The sequence below is a fragment of the Apis cerana genome, linkage group LG5 (assembly GCF_029169275.1).
Source record: "Apis cerana isolate GH-2021 linkage group LG5, AcerK_1.0, whole genome shotgun sequence".
NCBI classification, from domain to species: Eukaryota; Metazoa; Arthropoda; class Insecta; order Hymenoptera; family Apidae; genus Apis; species Apis cerana.
Window position 1 is genome coordinate 6,740,525 of NC_083856.1, and position 15,886 is coordinate 6,756,410.

A 15,886-nucleotide genomic window follows, 5' to 3' on the forward strand; every position below is an offset into this window, starting at 1 on the left:
CTGTAGCGGCGTTGACGATTTGAAGAGGAATTTAAAATTTAGAAATCTTTTTGGAAATTATTATCATTACCAGTCGCTTTATTATTTCGTATTTCTATGCTATTTGTACACGAATTATTTTTAGTCACTTACTATTCCAAGAAAATAATGCGATTATTTTATCAATCCCTTTTATCTAAAAACATTAATCCGAATTAATCTTACGTTATTATTAATTCTTCCATGCGAATGAAATGAAGTTTATATACTTGTGACTCCTTCCTCCAAAAAAAAATATTTAAAAAAATTATTTTCTCGAATATTTCGCATACGACGATGACGATACAAATAAGTGAACGTCGATGACGCTTATTCATAGGGGAATGACAAACAATGCTCGCAAAGCACATTAGTTTGCATATTGACCTATCATAATCTCGTGCTGACCGTGCAAGCGTACACGGCAACATTATCGAGGAGTTAGCTCATATTGGATTACTAAGAATCCCCTTATGATGCACATTCTTCAAGGCTGACCTCTGCCGCGAAATCGAAACGATTAAACCATCCACGCAATTTTGGAATCGCGTTACAACCCTCTCGTCCCTTCTTTTCGAGCGGATCGAAGAAAAAGATCCTGATCGATGCGAAGTTGCACTCGAATTGTCGTTGGAATTTAAGAAAGACAAGTCGTGAGGATATTTAAGATCGTTAAATTGAGGAAGGTGAGGGCCTCTGTGATGTTAATTCTCAATTAGTATCGTCGGGATGTACAAATACTTGATAACTTTTACTCTCACGTGTTAAACATGCTCGTTTCATTTTGTATAAAATAGAAGATATCGTTAAATAATAATAGCAAAAGAATTTTAATGGAAGAAAATTGTTTAGCTCGAAAAATTATTTACACGATTCGTTCGAAGTTAAAATGTTTCCAATTTGCGTGTTCGAAATCGCAAGTTCGTGATTCAATATCGATTCGCAAACCTTGCAAGTTTGGGAGAACACGTTTCCCGATAACGTAAACTATGAATGTGTGTGTTTGAAAAAGAAAGAAAAAAACGAAAGACGAAAGGAGGGAAGGTGGAAAAATTGAGTGATCGTGATCGAAAACTTGGGTAAACCTACTTGTCGTCGAATTGGGTCAGTTTGACCATTCGATATCCTTTCTACGTACACGTAATCCGCGCGAGTATCGCTTTTTTCAACTCGAAACTCCCTTTCTAGAGACACAAAGGATCAAGTTGGCTCCGTACCATGGAAAATACGATCCTTCCTTTCTAACATCGTTGAAAAAAACATATGAAAACGTTTTTCCCTCATCGAATATTATTAAGAATTGTTTAACAAAAAACAGTTTATTGTAAATTTATTCTAAAAAAAAGTATCTTTGTACAATTTTTTTTCTCTCTTTTAAGAAACATTTCCACGCGGAACAAACAAAGGATATTCGAATTGACGAAAATTAAATCCGAAATAAGACGAAATAGAGGAACGAAATCTAATATCGTATAATATAATCCACGAAAACAGGATTTTAACAAGATAATTGCTCGTTTAACGTTCCACCACTGTGGCGTAAATACGAACATCATAAACGGCAAAGCTGGATGGATTGTAATCGCGATTGCAAAGGTGTCGGGCATTAGCCGATGGAAAATGCATAATCGTTGCGCTTGGAGTGCACGCGCGAAGCAAATTCGAAACACGTGGACGTTGCAAACGTTTCCTTGTAGCAATCAACAATGATTATAATAAACCGGTGCTACCGATCGTCAAGCATTCAGACTTGTTGACGTCGTTGACGATTGCTACGTCAATAAGTCGAATCAGTTTCTTTAATAAAACAATTTATATTCCTGTTAATCAATCGTCCAATGAATTATTCGCAATTTTTTTTTTTGTAAACAAAAAAACGTGTAACAACGATTTTACATATACGCGATCGTTAAATAAAATTAAACAAAGTGACTCGAAGATTCTTGAAATCCGCGTTATCATCATCGATGAAATAATTTAAAATTGTACAATTTCAACGCGATTATATGTATGCAAGAAAGTATCCTTTTGAACGTTTTCGATGTAGAGACAGGAAAATATTCCTGGAAATTTTTGTGTTTCCTCGGATATATTTCAGAATCTGTAGAAAGGCGAAATGAATTCGTTTATATTATCTTCTACGAAGAAGTGAGAAATAATAAACGATCGAATTCGCGCATTATTACTAATAATTTTCTATTTACGGAGAAATTCATCGACACCAGATCCGCCAATTCGAACAGGAAAATAAGTGATGAAACTTGATTTCTTTCCACGATGTATTCATTAGCACGAAGTAGGGCAGATGGAGACTCGCCACTGACGCGATTTACACCCGATTCTACTCTACAATGATCGAGACACCGTGTCGGTTCATCAACTGCAACGAGAGAGAGTCGCGTCTGTTTTGTTAAGAGATAGAACCAATCGAACGTGACGAACTTTCTTGAAATGAATGTAAATTAATAAAAATATATATTTCGAACAACCCCTTTTTCCAAAAAAACAATCTCCAGAGAAATTATCGAGAAAGATACACGTATAAAACTCTTTATTCTATTTTTTTTTTGCACTTTTAAAATTATTTTAATTAAATAATAAATCGAATAAGTTAGGGATGATCCTCGAGTAACTTTAAGATGAACTTCCGATTATTCTGTTAGCTTAACTTATGATTACGATTTTGAATCTATGTGATTTTCAATTATAAAAAATAATCTCGAGAGGAAATTTCAATCATCATAAGCGTGAACATAATAATTAAACGGCTTAAACGATCAGTGTATAACGTTAGAATAAATAGATAAATCACTCGACACTCGTTTTCGTTCTTTTTGCGAGAGTGCAGTTTTTTTAAAGAAAGAAGAAATAACAAAGCGTCAAGATAGATTTCAGCATAAACGGGCCATCCTTTTTGAACGAAACAAAGCGAATTTTGAAACTGTAGACACTTGAAAGATAAAACTGTTGAAAACCATGTCGTTTCTATATCGATATTTCCCACTGTTACTACTACTATTCGTAAAACAATATTACGAATTTCTGTTTCCTCTTGCTCAAGGAAGGTTTATTCTTTTATCTCCTCCAGAAAATTTATCTTGGATGAATTTAAACAAATTTAAACAAAAGATAAGGCAAAACGTCCTCGACAACTTCTTCCATCATTTTGTCTATCGTATTAAAAATCATTAGATTTTTAACGCAGAATCGATTCATAACATTCGTAGGAAAAATTTGGAAAGGGATGGAAAAGAAGAATTAACTTCTCCAAAGTTTTTCTCCAAGTTTCGATCGAGATGAAACAGGAACCGTCTCTTCTTTTGTTCGAGGCAAACACTCAGCTGTGGCTGCTTACTTAATACGAGAACAAATAAACCTGTCAACGGAGGGAAGCTAGCTTAAACGTCTCCGAGGATTATCCCCCGAAGGATTAAAGATTAAACCGAACGGTTGAACAATCATCACCTGTCTCTAATTAAGTTCGACTTCTAATCGATCATCTATTGTCAATTTGTCCTATTATCGGTGAAAAAACGAATAACAATAATAATAATTTAATCAATTAATGAGAATAATCGTCGTATATCAATTATTGTATCCGATGATTACGTATCTGCATGCATCAATTTATCAGAATTGAAATACAGCGTCAAATTAGTAAATCAAATTTTATTCAAACCACGTTTGTCGTGTGTTTAGAATAAATTATCGAATAGCGGATGGATTGATCCGACTAAAATTTTTATATCGATCGCAGTAACGAAATTATGAGAAAAGGGACAAGATTATCGGAGTAAAATTTATAAAAATATCGAGAGAGAAATCGATTTCGATTTTCACGAGTTTCACTCGTCGAAACGTCAACTGGTATAATATAATTTCCACGCAATTTATACGGAAAATGAAATTCCGTTCGAAACGAAAGCTTCGCTCCGTTGCAACATATTAACATAATTGGAATAAATTTCACGTGTACACGTGTGTTTACGTATGCTACATTTACGTACGACTACATTACACGCGCGACGTTTCACGTTAATGGAATATTAGAGGGATGATAAACCGGCTAAAAGTGCCCAAGGGTGGTCAATGAGGGACCGCACGAATTAATGAATTCAGATACGAACGTTATATTCGAGGTGGTCTGCTAAATATCGATAACGTTGTTGTTGTTGTTATTCTCGTTGGAACAATTTCGTTAAAAAAGGATCTCCGCCCGTGGAAGGGACGCACCCCTCGATGGAAAAATATTCTCAACAATATATCGCGTTGTTCGAAAATTGGAATAAGAAAAAAGAAAATTATGAACAAATGTAACGGATGGACATTTGAGTCTTACGATGATATCAAATTTTTAATATCTGTACAATTATAATGATCGAATCGAAACAACGGGATGATTAAATGGACAAAATCCTGATATTCTAATCCGGATATTAAAATGATTTTACATAGAGCAGATAGTTTAACTTTCGATGCTGGCTTGTATATATATTCTTGAAAAGGAACAAAATAATAATCGATAGTATATGATAATAAAAATAATTTCGAACGAATTATATAAAAATTTTGACAAGGATAAATGAGAGATGCAAACGATTTGTCAGATTACGTCGATTATTCATTTTTTCCAAAGCAACGATTATTAATATATTCGATCCGGCATCAAAATGGAATAACACGTCGAAAATATATATATATAGAGTTCCCTCGAAATATTTTTTCCGATGATCCATATATTTTCGTTCGCCTTTTTCCTCGCCCGCGTTCATTTGTCACTCTCTGCCACCTCGTCGCTTTTTCCCTCGTCTTTCGTGTCGCCATTTGCATCTATATCGCGACTGTTATCCGTTTTTTTCGTCGATTTTTCGAAAATTGCGTATATGCATTATTTCGCAACATCGAAAAGTTTCGGTGATTCGAGAATGGAATACCAAACGAATAGGCGGCGATTGAATGAATTTTTTTCTCGTATCCACAAACGTGATTTTCACTCCCTCCAGAGTTCGTTCGCAATGTTTCCCCGGTATTTATTATTATCGTAAATTTTTACCCAACAATTTTAAATTATTGATCCTCGATTAACAATAACAACCGCGTATATATTTTTCTCGTTCGCCGATTTTTCCTTCGTTCTGAAACACTTTGGAAACAAATTTCGAGGTCCCTTGAATTTTCCAAACCTCCCCCTCCCTTTTTCCGTGCACGAAAATAAATATTAACCTTTAAAAAAAAAAAAAAGGAAGAGTTACATCATCGATAAAAGTTACGCAGAAAACAGCATTGCGATATAACGAAATCTCGACATAACGTTTTAAAGGTTGAATAATAAAAATTTACTCAACTGCATTAAAACAATCAACGGCAACGATCCTTTGAAAAAAAAAAGAGAGAGAGAGAACAGCACAACACTCGTGATCCGTTTGCGGTTTTTTCGAGCCGACAGATTGGCCAACCACCAAGAGAGAAGGAGAAGTTTAACGGTAGAAGAGCACGCGAATGGGAGAGAATTACAAGAAGATCTCCCTCGAAATAGAGGTTTGGCAATCACGGAGAACAAACAGCGACAAACTCGTGCATTTTGTTGCGGTTCGTAATGAAATCTCGAGAAGAGAGGCATCGAGGGGGATCACGATGAACCTCTGAGGAATTCGTCAAATTATTAACGATTATTGATTAATCAGAACGAATTGTGCGTCAAAAATCGGTGGGCTGGTTCAGAAGAGTGGAACCATTATTTGTATTAATTGTAATTGGATCGTGCTCTCTCCTTTTTTTTCTTTTTTATGCCAGAGTAAAGGCGAAGCTTTTAATCGAGTCATGTTTTTATTCGTAAATTAGAATTTAGTGAAGAATTTAATTACGAAGTTGAAAAGAACTAAAGATATTCTTTAGTTCGAGAGATTATCGAAGAGATTATATTTATATTTGTAGATAGATATTCGGGACAGAAAAATCGGTGGATCGATCGAGAAGAATGGAAGCATTATTTGAATTGTTTAGATTGTATTCTCCTCTTTTTTGTATTGGAATAAAGGCGAAGCTTTTAATCATCGGTGAATTAGAATTTAATCAGGAATTTAGTTAAAAAGAATTAAAGATATTCTTTGGCTCGGGAGATCATTAAGATTATATCTTTATTTGTAAAATACTGTTCGGCCATTGTGCGTCACAGAAAAATCGATCGAGAAGAATGGAACCATTATTTGTATTGTTTAAATTATACTCTCTCCTTTTTTGTACTGGAATAAAGGCAAAGCTTTCAATCATCTTTCTATTCGTGAATTAGAATTACGGAATTAAAAAGAATTAAAAACATTCAGAAGATCGTCCTATCCGAACGATGAATATTCTAATTCAATTCACCATTACATCGAAAATAATGCCAATAAAAATTAAACTAATGAAAATTCAACGGATCACCCAAAACCAAAACCAGAACCAAAGTTTAACTACGTAGATGAAAGTATAAAATAGATCACGGAGACAAAACTCGTCTCAACTGCGAAAGATTATCGCGTTTCAAAGACCCGCCAACACTTCCTTCCGTATTCAAGCACATCACACGGTGCAATGAAACATAAGGGGGGAAGAAAAGAAAAAAAAATGAAAGGGGACGAGTGAACGAACGGCGAAAAGGCCGCACGAGTGAAAGGTCCGAGGCTCGTTTTAATTCGACGTTAATGCGAGATGGTGGGTCGCCGGCATCCGAGGGTGAAGGTTATTATCCCTTGCTGGCAACCTTCCAACGGCCATTGGAAGAGTGAAAGAGGGTGAGGGGCGCTCCTCGGGACGAAGTTAAACCGACACTGGATTGAAAAGCGATAAACGATTTCCATCCGTCTCGAGCAACAACCCATCCTCCCTGTTTTTCTATCCCAGAGAGATCGCAGACTCTTCCCGTCTTCTATCGATGGTTTTATCGATGGACAGAAGGTGGAAAATCCCAGAGGACAGAGTAGAAGATTATGAGAAGATTGGACCCATCTTTTATGGAAGGGTTTGAGATGATATAGAGAGAGAGAGAGAGAGAGAGGAAATTGATGATGCAGAGGTTTGAAAATTGGGGTTATGGATGATCGTGATTTTAAGATAAACCTCGCGTTCCACGAGTATTGCTCCATATTAAACGAGATTCTCTCTCTCTCTCTCGTTTTCTCTTTTTGTTTTTCTGTTCCAGATCGAGACTTTCGATCTTCCATCGATTTATGGAAAGATACCGGAGGAGATAGAGTGGAAAATTATGAGAAGATCGTACGATGTTTTATAGAAAGGGTTGAAATGATAGAGAGAGAGAGGAGGAAATTTTTTTACGTTTTTTTGGATGATCGAGTGAAAATTAATAAAGTAATTTTTAAGATGGAATTGATGGATTATTGAAAATTTGTATTATTATTAAATTCGTGGTGGAAGTTTGAACTGAACGTTTCTATTCCAAAAAATAAGTTGAATTTTTTTTTTATCGATGGATAGAAGATAAAAGATCCCAAAGGTAGAAGAGATTTCAAACGATGGAGAGGGTACGACGAAGAAATTGATGATAATGAGCTTGGAAGATTGGAGAGATACGATATATATTTTGAAACTAAAGAATTAAAGGGATTAAAATTATACATAAATTTCTAACATTTCACTTATGGAAGATTGATTAAAAATTAGGGTCAAAAATATTGGTATCGCGCGAGAAACAAAGATTAATAAAAACATTCCGCTACAACTAAATTCCGCAGGAGATCGTCGCTGTTTAGTTTCGATCGATGACAAATAACAATAGATAAACAATCCACTCTGCAATAAGGTCTTCGATATCTTCCATCTAACCATGAAAGGAATCTATAAATTTTCCACAATAAGCAACAAATGCAACCCCTTCGATTTAAATACTAGAAAATTCGAAGAAATGGAAAAAAAAATAAAAATAATATTCGATCGCAATGGAAATGGTAAATGGACACTCTGTCGAACTCTGTTGAACGATATATCCCACATAAGTGATATACTTGGAACGCGAGAGCGAAGATCTGAGAGAGAGATCCGAAATGGAAATTATGCCAGGTGTGAGTGGTAGATATTACGGTGTAGTTGGATCCATTAGGCGCGAAATAGGTCAGTGTGAACTCATTGAACTTGATATAGGCGGTGTCTATAAGTTGGGAGAGATAAGGGATAAATAAGTTTGGATTTATCGGGCTCTATATCTGTAAGGGTATTCGAATTTCTCACAGATCGTTGGAGAGAATTTCTGAATTTCCTTCGATGGACGGAGATCTAGGTAAAATATGCCTAGATACCCTCAACTGCTACAATCTTTCCATATCCTGGAGATAGAGAGAGGTCTAAAATCTTTGGAAACATGGAGGACTTGTCGCGGAAAGCCTCGACAAGTTGGAAAGTCTTGGACCCTCTTTTGAAAATTTTGAAATATTTGAAACTTTGAGGAATATTTTACGAAACTTTGAAAATTTATAGAAATTATCGAATTTTTTTTTAGAGATTTAGCCATTTTGGAGTATCAAAAGATTCCAGATTTTATTTTTCGAATCTGAATACGTTACAAAGTTCGAATATGAAAACTTGAAAAATCCAAAGCTTATCGAAATAAATCCAATCAAAATTGCAAATGTTCAAAGTTGTCTCTATCAAAAATTCAAAAAAGAAAATTCCCAAAAGAGTACAACGAATGAAAAATTAAGCACGATTAAAATTAAATCTCTAAAATGATCAAATAAAAATATCAATTTTCAACTTCCTCTTACTTTTCTCCTTTTTTTTTTTTTTATGAAATGAAATCTTTATTTCATTGAGCAAAATTACGCTTTAATTAAAACGATAAAAATAAAAGCCTGCACATGATTAATTTTCAACAAATAACGGACAAATAACGCGCGACAATAACAAAATTGCGGCTGATAAATTCAACATCAGGCCCTAAATCACGTCCCTGACTTTTATTATTAGCTTTCGCGCACGTTCCCGGGATACGTGACCTTTCACTTTTTTCATATTTTTTTCGTGAAGCTACACCTTATAACACCGTTGCACTTGAAAGACTTCGATAGTCTCGACATTGACATTCCTCAACTTCATTTTTCTACTTAAGACGGAACTTCTTACAATTATACAATTATAATTCTTTCGAGCTCGGTTGAAGGAATTATTTTGAAAATTTTTACGAGAAGCAAATCGGCGATCAACGCAAGAAAGTTTAACCGCGAGTCACTTGTATATATTCAACTTGAAATCTTTCTTGTCACGATAATTCTCAACGATAATTCTTCTATAAACAAATGGAATAGTTTAAAAAAAAAAATAGAAGATCGAAAGAATAATTGGAAAGAAAGGGAAAAGCTGGATAAGAAATGAAAAACGTATGAGCGATATAAATTTATCTCGAAATGTATCAAAATGTAGTAGAACGTAACAAAGATCCACGATGCATGAGGGAACATCGAGTTAAATACCGTGGTAAGGATCGGACGATAAGAAACGATGACAACATCTGATGTTTAAAGTTTAAAAAAAGGCGAAGAAACCTCGATAATCACGTTGCGTGTTGATCGAATCAAAATATGAGAAGGAAAAAAATCGTTTTTCCGACGACACGTCGGTCGAGTAATTATCATTAACCGGGTAATTGCCGACTTATCGTCGAGAGATCCCGCGAGAAATTGCACGTGGAATCGCGAGTCGATCAGCAGATCAGTAATGGATTTGGGCAATCGATTTATCTTATCGATTTATTTATTTAGGAAAAAGTTACGATTCTATTTTGGAAAACGAATTGGAAAAAGAAAAATATTATTATTGTATTTCGTTGTACGTTGAATCGTTAACTGTATTTTTTTTTTTTTTTTTTGTTTTTTTGTTTGGAATATTCGAAAAGATAGTTTGATGTTTAGACATGTTATTTTTATTGAAAAGAATCGAAATATTCAATGCCACCATTTAATCCCCCACGTGTTATTTTATGGCTAGGTTACTATTCGGAATCAGTGACATAGTTTTTAAAAAAACAGCTAGTTCAAAAATATTGCGCTGTATATTAACCCATATTAATAACTCATCTTCTAGATTAAATTTTATTTTACGATTTGGAAGTGGAAATACGAGAAGAAAAGATATAACACGATAAATTTTCTATTATTCCTTACTATATTTCTTATAATTCTATTCGAAATTTATTTTTAAACATTAATAAAATTTGTAAAGTGCGACCGACAATTAAATGGAATATTATTATACTATTCTTATCTCGTGTTTCAAGAAAAATTGAAACAAAAAAAAAAATCAAGTCTCAATCTCCACAAATTAAAAAAAAAATAAGAATTGTGTCAACTTCCTATTGATTTTATCAATTTCTATAACTACACGCGTTTATTCAAAACAATCGACACGATCTTCCTTTCCTTGAATAATTCATTCGCAACACCATTTATTCCTTCAAGCAATTTCCTCGTTACCGATAAATCACACGATTCACAATGCATCAACAATGTTATTGTCATTTACCAAGACCGATTATTAACGACGTAGCTGTAGACAACCGATATATATATATACATATATATACGTATATTTCAATCAAATAAACGCGCGTTAAAAACGGTCGGTAAAAATACTAGGGATTTTTAATATTCTCTAAGGATAATTCAGAAGAAGTAACACGCGTATGGGCGAGCTGACGCTCGTATTATTTCGGACAAATTTTCTGCTCCAACTTCGAACAAAAAAGGTCGGCTGATTGTTCGTTATCCGGGGGAAAAAATTTCTCTCAATCTTTTTCTACGTTGAAAGCTGCTTTTTCCTACCGAAAATGTCACGATATAAAAACAGAATGAACGAGGGGAAGAGGGGGGAAAAAGAGGAGGAAGAAAAATAGGAGAATATAGATAGAGGAATGTAACGACTCGACTCGTTCTTTTTTACTTCGATATTTCTTGTTGATGAATAGATTAAGTTGTATAGATTTCCTATAAGAATTCTTTTAGGGGAAAAAGATGGAGAAATCCAATTTGAATTTCATTATTTACCTTTTTCGATGAATCGGTTATCGTTGGATGGTAAAATAGGTTTGTTTTTTTTTTCAAACGATAATGAACTATAATGAAGACGAGAGAGGAAAAGAAATAGAAGAGCTAATTTTTCATCGAGATTCTTTGTTTTTTTCTTTTTTTTTTTTTTTAAAGTTGAGAGAAAAGAATTTCGCCGAAAGCATCTATCGAAAATTCATTGGTGGAAATTCAATCGTTCCTTCCTCCATTGAATCTTCCACAGATATGAGAATCTACGAACCGATAAATTCACGATTTCGATCGTTTCGTGCGAGAACAAACTTTTCCTATAAAAATTATCGTTGAAAGAACTCGTATAAAAATAAGAGTAGAATTTAAAACGTCATCGAATTAGACAAAAATAATCTTTTCTGGTCATAAAATATTAAATCTCTTAATTATTTTGTCCAAATTGGTACGATTATTTTTTTAACCATTCTAATCATTACACGATACGATATATACGATTTATAATAATAAATTATAAAGAGTTTGCATCATCAAAGGGTTTATCAAAATGTAACTCATTATCTAATCGCAACTCGACACAACCTCCATTATCGAATATAATAAGAAGATAATTTGATTAATTAAGAAATTTCGTAGAACAGAACGAGTATTCAGATCGATTTGCCTTTATATAATTTATAAAATTTAATTCAATATCATCCATCCACCAGCCCTTTTATCATAATTTTTAATATTCTACTTTAATTTTCTAAAAACTACTTTCATACTCGAAATTTTCAATTCGAAACGAAATTTATTTCATCATCAGAGATATATTATCGCGTTGCAATTTTTCATGTTTCACAAACAATATTAATTCGATCAGGCAATCAAGAGAATGGCGGAGATAAAAAAAAAAAAGGCAACATTTATCGAAACACGCGTTATTTAATTAAAATAAAAACGGACAAACCGATTCGAACCTGTGGATTGAACGTTTCGATATTCGACGTTTAAATGGAAATGAAAATAACGAGCGATGGTGGGCCAACTCTTCGCGGCCTTTAATCGTCGAAAGAGCTTTGGAAAAAAAAAAAAGATAAAAACACGAAAGAATAGAGGAAAACAATTAAAAATCTCGTAAGCATCGAATCTCGTTGCACACGAATTAATATGTTTCGTTTAATTGATTCTGAGGGTTGGAAAAAACGCGGGAAAAATAATAATAAATACAGAGAGAGGGGTGAAAAATTCTCTCCTCGCGTGGAAAAAGTGGAAAATAATGAAAAACAAACGCGATAATACTTAGCAAGTTACAAAATCCTATCGAAACGTTTCGAGTTGTGAAAACGTGATCCTGCAATCTGTAATTCTCTCGACATTCCTCGTTAAAATTGGTAATCTGCTCCGTGAAAATCCTCTCTAGGATAAAAAATAAAAAAATTCTCTTTTAAGGTCGAAATTGAACGAAAAATATGTAAAATACATACATATATGGAACTGTAGAGAAAAATGGAATTTACGTGGAAGTCGTATGCATACAGTTTCTGATTTCAGTGATAAATAAAATATAAAAATCCATTGGAGTATGTCCAATGTGAAATGATAGTGAAATCTATTTAGAACAAGTTTTAAATTTGATTCTAATTTCTCTGATTTCTTCAAAATTATACGTATAAAATTTTCTCGCGCGTTTGACATTCCTAACAACGTTAAATCCTCAATTTTTTGATCCTCGATTCATTTCGTCTGCTTTAAATATAATATAATAACGTTATCGAAATTTTTAATATTAAAAAATTCGGGATTAATTTCGAATAAATTTTCCAATTATTCAAAGATTTCTATAGAATAATAATAAATATTCAAATAATTCGAAATTCAATAAAAATCATCTTTTAATAACCATAGAATGTTCAAATACGAGAAAACTTTGACGATATATAAAAACATTTTTACATTTCCAACCAATTTACCTCTTAAACAATTTTAATTTTAAACTCGATAAAATTAATCGAATCAAATCACATTTAATTAATATCTCAGGAAAAGATTCTTCCACTTTTTGACAAAATTTTTTTCGCTTCCTATATTCTTTTCCTTCCACGTAAGAAACGAAGTATTCAAATATTCAAAATATCCAGTTTTATCCAGTTTAAAGATAAAAACGCGTTGGACACGTGTCACCAAGGAATAACAACAGAAACGAGACAAAGATTTTAGAATTAGTTAGAAACCAAGGGTTGTGGGATTCGTTTCGACCAGACATTTGGTCACTGTTGGACGCGAAAATTTCGTTATTTAAATTCCAAACGTCCCAGAGGAGAATGATCGAGATGGTCAAGACGATGCTCCGTGACTGGTTTAATTAACATCGCCGAGATAACTCGACGACGAAACGGTTGATAGGCAAATGTTGTTCTTTTTGCGTTTAACTCTTTCCAGATGGATTTTTTTGACAATGAATAATTATTATTCATAAATTATTCATAAATTATTCATAAATAATAGTGAAAATATTAAAATTTGACATGACATAAAGTTGAGAAAAAATTAACGTTAACGTAATTTCGACGATTCATTGATAAAATATAATCGTAAAAAATAAACGAGGGAATCGATAGAAATTAATTAATTTAGAAATAAGAATTTTAAGAATCCGTAGGAAAGAAAAATTTGGGAAAAGATTTCTATTTCGACATTGATTTCATAGGATTTTCTTAGATAGAGTCACGCGATATAAATACCAGCCACGTCGCGATATTTGTTTTTTTTTTCTTCTTCTTCTCGATGTTTTCAGAAGAAAAATTCGATTCGAGTCAAGAACGAAGAAGAAGAATTAATATTGCAATTCGAGTCATCGTCGAAACATATTTCTCGAAATAAGCAAAATCATGTATTGAGATTGAATAACGAAATTATGAATCTTATAGATCTTACAGACGAAATAGAAGAAAAGAAAAAGGAAAGTGAAAAACTTAAAAATAGATAAACGATAATCCGTAACGTCCGCGTGTATTTTAAATACACCGACCTTCGAAACTATCCGCTCGCACATCGATTTTTTTTATTTTATATAATATTGGATATTCTTACACGATGGGAAAAAAATTTTTCCTTAATAATAATCCTTCTTTTCTTCCTAATATCGCTCTAAATTAATCTTCGATTCCGCAATTTCAAAATCAATCATCCCGTTTAACCACATTATGTTTTTCCAAAAACAAAACAAAATATTCTAAAAAATAATATAACGAATATAAATCATCAAAATTTCATCACTCGTCATTTCTTCTTCACAACAAAATCGAAGAAATAATCCTAAAAATAAATATATATATATTCTCACGTTCCACCTCCCTTAGATCACCGATCTTCCACCGAGAGGAGGGGGCAATTCCTCTTCAAACGATCCCAAACCCGCTACAACCGTTCATAAATCCCAATTCAACCGCGCTTCCTTACCGAGAGTCGGTAAACAGGAATCGAGGAAAGAACAGGAAAACAAAAAATTTCTTCACTCCCTCTTCTCCGTCCCCCTCTCTTTCCCTCTCTCTCTTTACTTCGACGAAGTAAATCGTCGACGAAGTAAAAACGCGGAGAAAACTTCTTCTTTCCTTTCCTTTTTTTTTTTTTCGATCGAAAATAACGTCGATCCCGACGCGCAAGTTAAAAAATGTCCTCGCGGAAGGATCGTCGCGAGGTAACTGACGGTTACGCCGGTGTGTGCTCGCAATGTTGGAGGGAATCGCGCACCTTCAACCCCTTTCCCTCACCCTCGACGTCGCCGCACGAGAGAGCTACCCTCTCGCCGACCCGTGAACACACCGTTCCCACCCCACGCGGAAGACTCCACCCCCGAGAAGTGCAACGTGTGCTTCTTTCCCTCTCTTTCTCTTCCCCTTCTCCCTCCCCTCTCCCTTTTCTTTTCTTTCTTTTCTCTTTCTCCCTTTCTTCGCTGGGAGATGACGCGGGATGGACGACGTCACAGGGACGTATCCGGATGGAATGGACTCCTCCTCGCCATTGTATCCGTCTTTTTTCCAGGTAAAACACGCGTTTTGGGCGGGATGGATGGTTGCGCTTTTTCTTTTTTTTTTCTTTTTCCCTCCCGCTTTTTTGAACGAGCCAATGGAGGCGAGCGTCGAACGACGTTTACGTTTTGGATTATATCGGTTGATCTTGCGTTGTAAATTGAATTTTTTAGAGAGAGAGAGAGAAGGGGGTTTTTTGAGGGATAAGTAATTAATTAATTTAGGTATTTATGTTTCAGATAAAATTGTAAGTCTGAAACTATGGAAACTATTATTCGTTAATGATTAATTAACGTTGTTGGAGAGATGTAACGTGATTGAACGTAACCTAATTTGAATAACGAGGGAAATCTTCGAATAACGAAGGCAATTAGATTCGCATGATCGCGAAAAGGATTTTCCCCTTTGTTGTAACGATACAAATTAACAATTTCCATCTCGATATAGAAATGATTAATTCGGGAATTTCGACTCTTCTTCTCCTTTCAATATGGAAACATTTTCTTGAATCCAATTTCTGAATTGAATAAGAGAACGTTTTCACCGACGATCCATCGATTCCTCCGCTTCTTGGTCTTCTGTAATGATGTTTTCCTTTGCAGAGTGGAACTTTCGCGATGTTAACAACGCGGGGAATCAGGTCAGAGGATCTCGAGTTGGCTGAAACTTGATTTAACGAGGCCCCGAAAAAAAAGAAAAAAATTTCGAAATCTGGGCTCGCTTTGTCCCTCCTAATTCACGTGTATGTTTACGTCAACTTTCGTAAATTTCATTGTACGTCAGTTAAATAACAACGCTATCCCTCTCCTCCCCTTCCTCATCCCCCTTTGCTCG

General features: G+C 34.3%; 1 protein-coding gene across 13 annotated transcripts in view; it reads right to left on the reverse strand.

Moving 5' to 3' along the window:
* Nucleotides 1–15,886, reverse strand: part of LOC107997602 (TLD domain-containing protein 2) — a 178,978-nt gene that overhangs the window by 153,894 nt on the left and 9,198 nt on the right. For 3 of the 13 annotated variants that reach the window (XM_062074701.1, XM_062074711.1, XM_062074707.1), the window contains exon 1: nucleotides 14,484–14,722. The exons of 8 other annotated variants lie outside the window; for them this stretch is intronic. The gene's annotated coding sequence lies outside the window, so the exon portion shown is untranslated. Of the gene's footprint in view, nucleotides 1–14,367; nucleotides 14,726–15,886 lie in introns of those variants that run through there. 2 more of the 13 variants (XM_062074710.1, XM_062074712.1) reach the window with 2 other exon arrangements.